Raw genomic sequence first — 7,120 nt, 5'->3', positions numbered from 1 at the left:
TTTTTTGTGCGTTTTGCATTCGTTCTCAAGTTCTAAAAATGTTTTATGCTCCAAATGTAGTTATTGATGTGATTAAAAACGTTTACTGAGATAAAACCCAACAGTTGCCTGAATGAAGATGGCGGCGTAGAGGAAGGACGTAGTGGAACGGGCTCCTACACAAAACTCTAAGGTATCGTTTAACGTAAGTATATGATAACTCATGCTGGTGAATATTATTAACCACATCTCTAACAAAGAAATGCCACCCAAAAAACCTGAAGTGAAGGAAGATAAATGCAAGAAGCCGACTGCATCGCCCAACGGTGGCGCTAGCATTAGCGTGAAACCACAAGGAGCTAACTCTCTGGCTAATACGTTAGCTAACACCGAGGCTAGCAGTGAAACCCCGCCGGCATGGTTTCTTGGGGAACTGGAAAAAGTATTCGACAGAATACAAACCATGATGGAACTCAAGTTGAACTCTCTAAATGTCTCGGTGGAAAGTCTCATCAGTGACAACCGGGCGCTAGGGCACCGTGTTAAGGAAATAGAATAAGTGCATGCTAGCTATAGTGCTAGCCTCAACTCCCTACACCAAGACCTCAGCGAACATAATAAAATACAGAGGAAGAAGTCAGCGGTCTGAAAGAAAAGCTTGACGATTTGGAAAACAGAGAGAGAAGACGGAACCTAAGACTGGCAGTCTTCCCAGAAGGTGTGGAGGGTAAAAACGCTATCGCTGTCCTACAAGTATGGCTCCCCAAAATACTAGACCTAGACACCGGGCAATAGAAATACTTTTATTATCCAGAGGGAAATTTGACACTGCAAATCGCTCAACATTAAACATTTAGACAGAACAGGTCACGAATAAGAATAACAAAACAAGTCAAATTGCCTAAGATAAGAGTAGAATAAAATAGAATAAAATGGAATAAAATATACAGTAAAAATATACTGTATCCATTGAGATCGAACGGGCTCACGATACACTCCAACGCCGACCAGATGAAGGCAGCCTCCCCTGAGCCATAGTGATCCACCTACTCCGTTTTACTGATGTGTCCAGAATCCTTAAAACGTCCCGGGCCGGGTCGGTGCCAGTTAAGATAATGTATATGGTCCAAACACCAAGATGACCCTAACTTCTATGTGAACCTTTTTCTTAAAGTGACATGCACCCCCTCAGAGCTTATAATTGGCGGTGATTTTAACCTGGTATTAGACCCCACAATGGATAAATCCTTCCCCACCCTTTAACCTCAGCGGCCAAGGTCCTTAATTAAAAATAACTTATAGATCTTAATTTATTAGATATATAGCGGGAGGGGCATACATCCAGTGTTAATTTTGTCAACGAAAATTATGACACTTTTCTCATTTCCGTTTCCGGCAATAGCTAAGCTCTGCACCGTTTATGGCCCACTAAAAGCCAAGCTACGCGAGGCTAAAAACTGTGTCCCAGGTCTCTCTTGACTACAGCTTATCCCAATAACTAGGGGTGGGAATCACCAGTTTCATCACAATATGATACGATATTGATTCTTTGGACAATGATACAATATTTGCCTATATCACAAAGACTGCCATGATACGATACGATTTGATTCAGGTGCCTGCGATCGATATGAGATGATATTATATGCCCATTTAACACAATCAGTAACATTTAGATAAACTCAAAAAAGGAAACGGAAATATCATTTGACATTTTTATTTTTGAGCTCTTCCAGACATTTAAATGAAAAACAATCTATTGTTTTTTTTTTTTTTTTTTTTTTTAATCATTTTCCCCCTCCTTTTTCCTCAGATTTTCTCCCATCCCAATGTTAGTCGTTATGCCAATTCCCAATCCCCTTCCTGGTCGCTGCGCACTTACCCCCCACAGTCGGTCTGGGAGAGGGGAGGCTACCACGTGCTTCCTCCGACACACGTCCAGCCAATCAACCGCTTCTTTTCACCTGGCAGCGCGGATTCTCACTGAGAGGGCGTAGCGTGTGGAAGGATCACACTATCCCACTCAGGTCCTATCCGCGCTTAGCAGGCGCCCCGACCGAACTGTAGGAGTCGCTGTTTACAACGACCCGGACCCACCCCGCCAGCTTCTCCCACCCTCTAATTGTATTAGTGTGAATGGCCAGCCAAGCTGGTGACAACCCCGGAGCTGTGAGCTGGATTCGAACGCTCCGGGGTTGGTGACGAACGCAATCTCCGTTACGCCACCTGACCGCCCACAATCTATTGTTTTTAATACAAATAGACCTCCTGTTCACTGTAAAGTGCCACGTTTTGATATATATAGGGATGGGAATCGAGAACCGGTTACTAATTGTCCGATTCCTGGAATCACATGCCTCAGTGACTATCGATTCCATGTTTTTCGGACAGTTGCACATTTTAAAACAATAACGTTAGCGCCACGCATGCAGCCATAGCAGACTATTTGATTCCTTGACTAGGAAAACCTAAATGAAAACGAATGCTTTCACTGTATAAATATTCTCCCATTTCATCCATTTTAGATGATCACAATAGACTGAGGCTGCAGCTAGTGGTTCTCGCGCACCTCAGGAAAATCCTTTCACGCTAGCACAGCGGGGTAAACTGACTCAGGAAAAGGTGAACGAGTGTCACAGAGTCACTACATTTGTAAGGGCTCGAAATTGTGACCATTTTGGTGGGGGCTCAACAATAAATGACAGAAATGTCAAGTTGCATGTTGTTATTCTAACCAGCTTAGTTCTGTTGTATTTCCAGTTTATTAATTTAAATGATAAATGTATCAGGAATCGATAAAGAATCGTATCGATAAGCAGAATCGATAATTGAATCGTATCGATAAAATCTTATCAATTCCCATCTCTAGATATATATATAAGTTAAAGTTTTTTTGAACCAACAACATGCAACCTAAAACCCCTTCCTCTCCCAAACCACTCCTACAATTGTTTTATGTTGCATGATACATTTATTATGTATTGTATTTTTTATGTTTAAATATAAACATTATCTGTCCATCCTCAGTAAATTTACTATCAATATAATATACTCCTCTGACTTCATCTGGTCTTTCCAAACGCACAGAAAGGGAGAATGCCCCTCCCCCATTCCCCACTAATGGACCTCTGCTGTTCTCTCTATGGCTCTGATCAGGGTTAGCTTAGCTTAGTTAGCTTACGCTAGCGTAACGTTCATTTCGGTCTTTAACGCGACGTGGGCATAAAGGAATGGCGAGGATGCAAAGCATGTTAGATGCATTTGACCCGTTGCGGAAAAAAACAGCAGGGACTTATTTCGGGTGGCAAAATAGGCACTCTGTAGCCCTGCTCTGCTGAAATGTCTACACTGCGTTTCACATGCTACTGCTGTGCTGTTGGGCGGATACGACTCGCCACAGGATTTTCAAAATAAGAGTATCGCAATATGAACCGATCTTTTTACGTTGCATAGAATCCTATTGGATCATTGATAATAGATCGATATATCGATCTGTATCGATGTATCGTCCCACCCCTACCAATAACCATGAACGGAATCCACTACTCTCTCAACACTCCTGCGGCAGCCGAAGAGTTCTACCAAAAGAACATAGCATTTAAGACAACAGAGGCTAAAGAGGATGGCTAGGCTGCGAGAACAGCTCATGTATTAGCCTGGAACCTATATCCCAGACACAGACTTGCTCTCCCCCGTAGATACTCTTTCGTCTGTGTACACCCACTACTATCAACATTACACATGGATACAACAAGGACAAGACCACGTGTAGGAGCCATTTCATTTGATTTAATAGTTTTTGAATAAATGGCACCGCCACTGGTCGCCTCGAAAAATGGCACCATGGTCCTCTATTAATTAGGACCCAGCTGTGTGTAGACCAGTGTTCATTTTGGCAGCTATTTTCATTTTAGTTTTAGTCGTAGTCATGTGTCAAGTGCTCCTTTTTCGTTTATCATATTTAGTCATCTGCATTTATTTTTCGTTTAGTCAGTTTTAGTCAACTAAATGTCTGAGCATTTTAGTCTTAGTCAGTGTTAGTCTCGATTTTGTCTTTTTTGTTTTTGTCTAGATTTAGTCGCAGAAAACTGATGATTTTTGTCTAGTTTTCGCTAATGAAAAAAAGGCATTTTATATTTTTATATTGTAAATAATGCAATTCTATTTATTAAGTATAATCTAGCCAAAACCATATCAGCTGATTCATAATAAGTTCAGTAGAAGGCTAGAAGCCCAATAGTAACCAAGCATTCCTTGAAATGGTCAATAGATTCAGAAATAGTCAGACATGGAATGGAACATATTCTGATTTAAATTGCTTATTTAAAAAAAGATTACCAACAAAGGAACATTAGGATAGTGTAAATACACAGTACACACTGATTGCAATTCTCACTGGGACCTACTGTACAAATTTCACACACGTCACACACACATTCCCTTTTGTCCCTCGAGTCGTACCGTAGATCGCTGACATCACTTTAAACTTAAAATGCCGGCTAGGGATGTCCCGATCACATTTATTTGCTCTTGATCCGATCCCGATCATTTGATTTTGAGTATCTACACAGATCTTTCCCGATCCAATCAAAAAACGTATATATATTTTTACATTCACCCCGAATGTTGACGTTATCCAGGTGAAAAGTTAACTTCATTCAAGCGAGGCATTGCAATCCTTGACATAAATCATTTGATGTATAATTAAATCAAAGGAAATGCGTTTGGGTCTGAGAGTGTTGCTGGTCTGCCGTTCTGCAGCTGGATACTATTGTTTTGTTTTGGCAAAATTATTTTGCTTTGTGTGACAATAAATAAATTAATGATGATATGCAATTTAAAACTAAAACTAAGGCCTCAGTATGAGTTTAAGACGTGAACATGGTCATGTTTGTTGAATAAAAAATAAAAAAGTAAAATAAAAACCTTTTTTTTTTTATTATTATTTTTGCCAATCCCGATCTTCGGAAAATCACGTGATCGGCCCCGATCCCGATCACGTGATCGGATCGGGACATCCCTAATGGCGGCCCCCATCAGAGCATTCGGCTAACAACATTAGCTTAGCGAACCTGCCACCACACTTCTATGTGCATAAAGTGTGGTAACAAAATATCACAGCCCCTAAGACTGGGAGCGTTCTAACTCTACTGAGCATGTACCCAACATTATATGAAAAATAGAAAGTAATTACGACGTTTTAGTGCACTTCAAGCGCTAAAGGGATTCATAACTTATAGCAGGGTCTTGGACTGCCAGTGGGTCTTGGACTTCCTGACGGGCAGACCCCAGGTGGTGAGAGCAGGCAACTGCACCTCCTCATCCATCACCCTCAACATAGGGGCCCCCCAGGGCTGTGTTCTGAGTCCCCTCCTCTACTCCTTGTACACACATGACTGTGTGGCTCAGCGGAGTAACAACACAATCATCAAATTTGCTGACGACACAGTAGTGGTGGGCCTGATCTCTGCAAATGACGAGAGGGCCTACCTGGAAGAGGTCAAGGTCCTGGCGGGATGGTGCCAGGAGAACAGCCTCTCCCTGAACATCAGCAAAACAAAGGAGATGATTGTGGACTTTAGGAGGTCGGGGGTCAGGGACTACAGCCCCCTCAGCATCGACGGGGCACCGGTTGAGAGAGTGAACAGTTTTAAGTACCTCGGAGCCCACATATCCGAGGACTTGACATGGACCACACACATTGACAGTGTTGTGAAGAAGGCACGACAATGCCTCTACTTCCTCAGGCGCCTAAGGAAGTTCTAAGTCAGTCAGAAGATCCTTAAGAACTTCTACTCATGTACAATAGAGAGCATCCTGACTGGCAATATCACCTCCTGGTTTGGGAATAGCACCGCACATGACCGAAGCAGACTACAGAGAGTGAGGGGGGCTTCCCACCATCCAGAACATTTACAACAAGCGGTGCAGGGGTAAGGCTAAGAGAATCATCAAGGACTCCAGCCAACCAAACAACTGCCTCTTTGAACTGCTGAGGTCAGGCAAGCGATACCGGAGTCTCATGGCAAGCACAGAAAGACTCAGAAGAAGCTTCTATCCCCAGGCCATCAGGCTGCTCAACGAACAATAAACACTATGCAACAACCATCAAATGCACACAGCACACACATCCACACGCACACACTCACTTTAAACAAACAACACACTGAAGCACCCACTCTCCACACTTTAGAACACCTAAACACACTTTATATTTATTGGTAAAGGATTTGCACTACAAGGGGGGCGGAGCCAGGCGTTCATGGGGTGAGACGTGTTTCACGGGAGCTCCCTATTATCGTGCGGAAAACACTGTCACCCCACTAGTCTTTATTTTATTTTTATTTGTTATTGGTCTTTTTGTTGAGTGGTCGAGCATCTACTACTTTCATCGACCTTTTTTCAACTTTTCACGATGTCGAAGGGAACCAGAGCCATGAACGCTACAGCCGACGAAATGGCACCGAGCCCGTCCTCGCTTTCGCCTAAGATAAGTGAAATTCTCTCGGTCGTGACCAAACTCCATGCGGACTTTGAGGTACGCTTCGCTGATGCACAAATGAAAGCGCAGGCGGAACTTTTTGATACCTTCCATCGGGCAATGTCGGAGGAAATCAGGCTGGCGGTAGGTCCGTTGAGAGAAAAGATGGAGTCGCTACACGCTGCCACCGCAGCTAACGCTAACGAACTAGCTTCGCTAACGGTTGAGGCCTCTCGACAGAGCGAGAGGGTGGCGGGTCTGGAGTCCTCCCTGCTGGCTAGGCAGGCTGACGTCGCCAAATTACAGTCGGTAATTGGGGAAATGCAGTCCAGGGAGAGACGATACAACATCAGGATTGTCGGTGTACCGGAGGGCAGTGAGGGAGGACGTCTCTCGGAGAACATGCCGGAGCTGCTGCAGAAAATACTGGGGAAAGATGTCCTTCCCGACCCGCCATTATGTGAGTCGGCTTACAGAGCGGGCAAGACCAGTCCTGATGTGAGCAAGGAGCCGAGGCCCATCATTGTCAAGCTAAACAGGCTACAGCAGAGAGAACTCATCATGCGGTCGGCCCGGGCCAGAAGGGGGGATCTGGGTCTCGACAATCACAAAGTGGCCATTTTCGAGGACTTCACACCGGAGGTTCAGGCACAGAGGGGC

This window comes from Notolepis coatsorum (genome assembly GCF_963971535.1).
Source record: "Notolepis coatsorum genome assembly, contig: SCAFFOLD_240, whole genome shotgun sequence".
In the NCBI taxonomy this organism is placed as follows: domain Eukaryota; kingdom Metazoa; phylum Chordata; class Actinopteri; order Aulopiformes; family Paralepididae; genus Notolepis; species Notolepis coatsorum.
The sequence above is the reverse complement of the archived record's forward strand: the minus strand, read 5'-3'. Positions refer to the sequence as shown.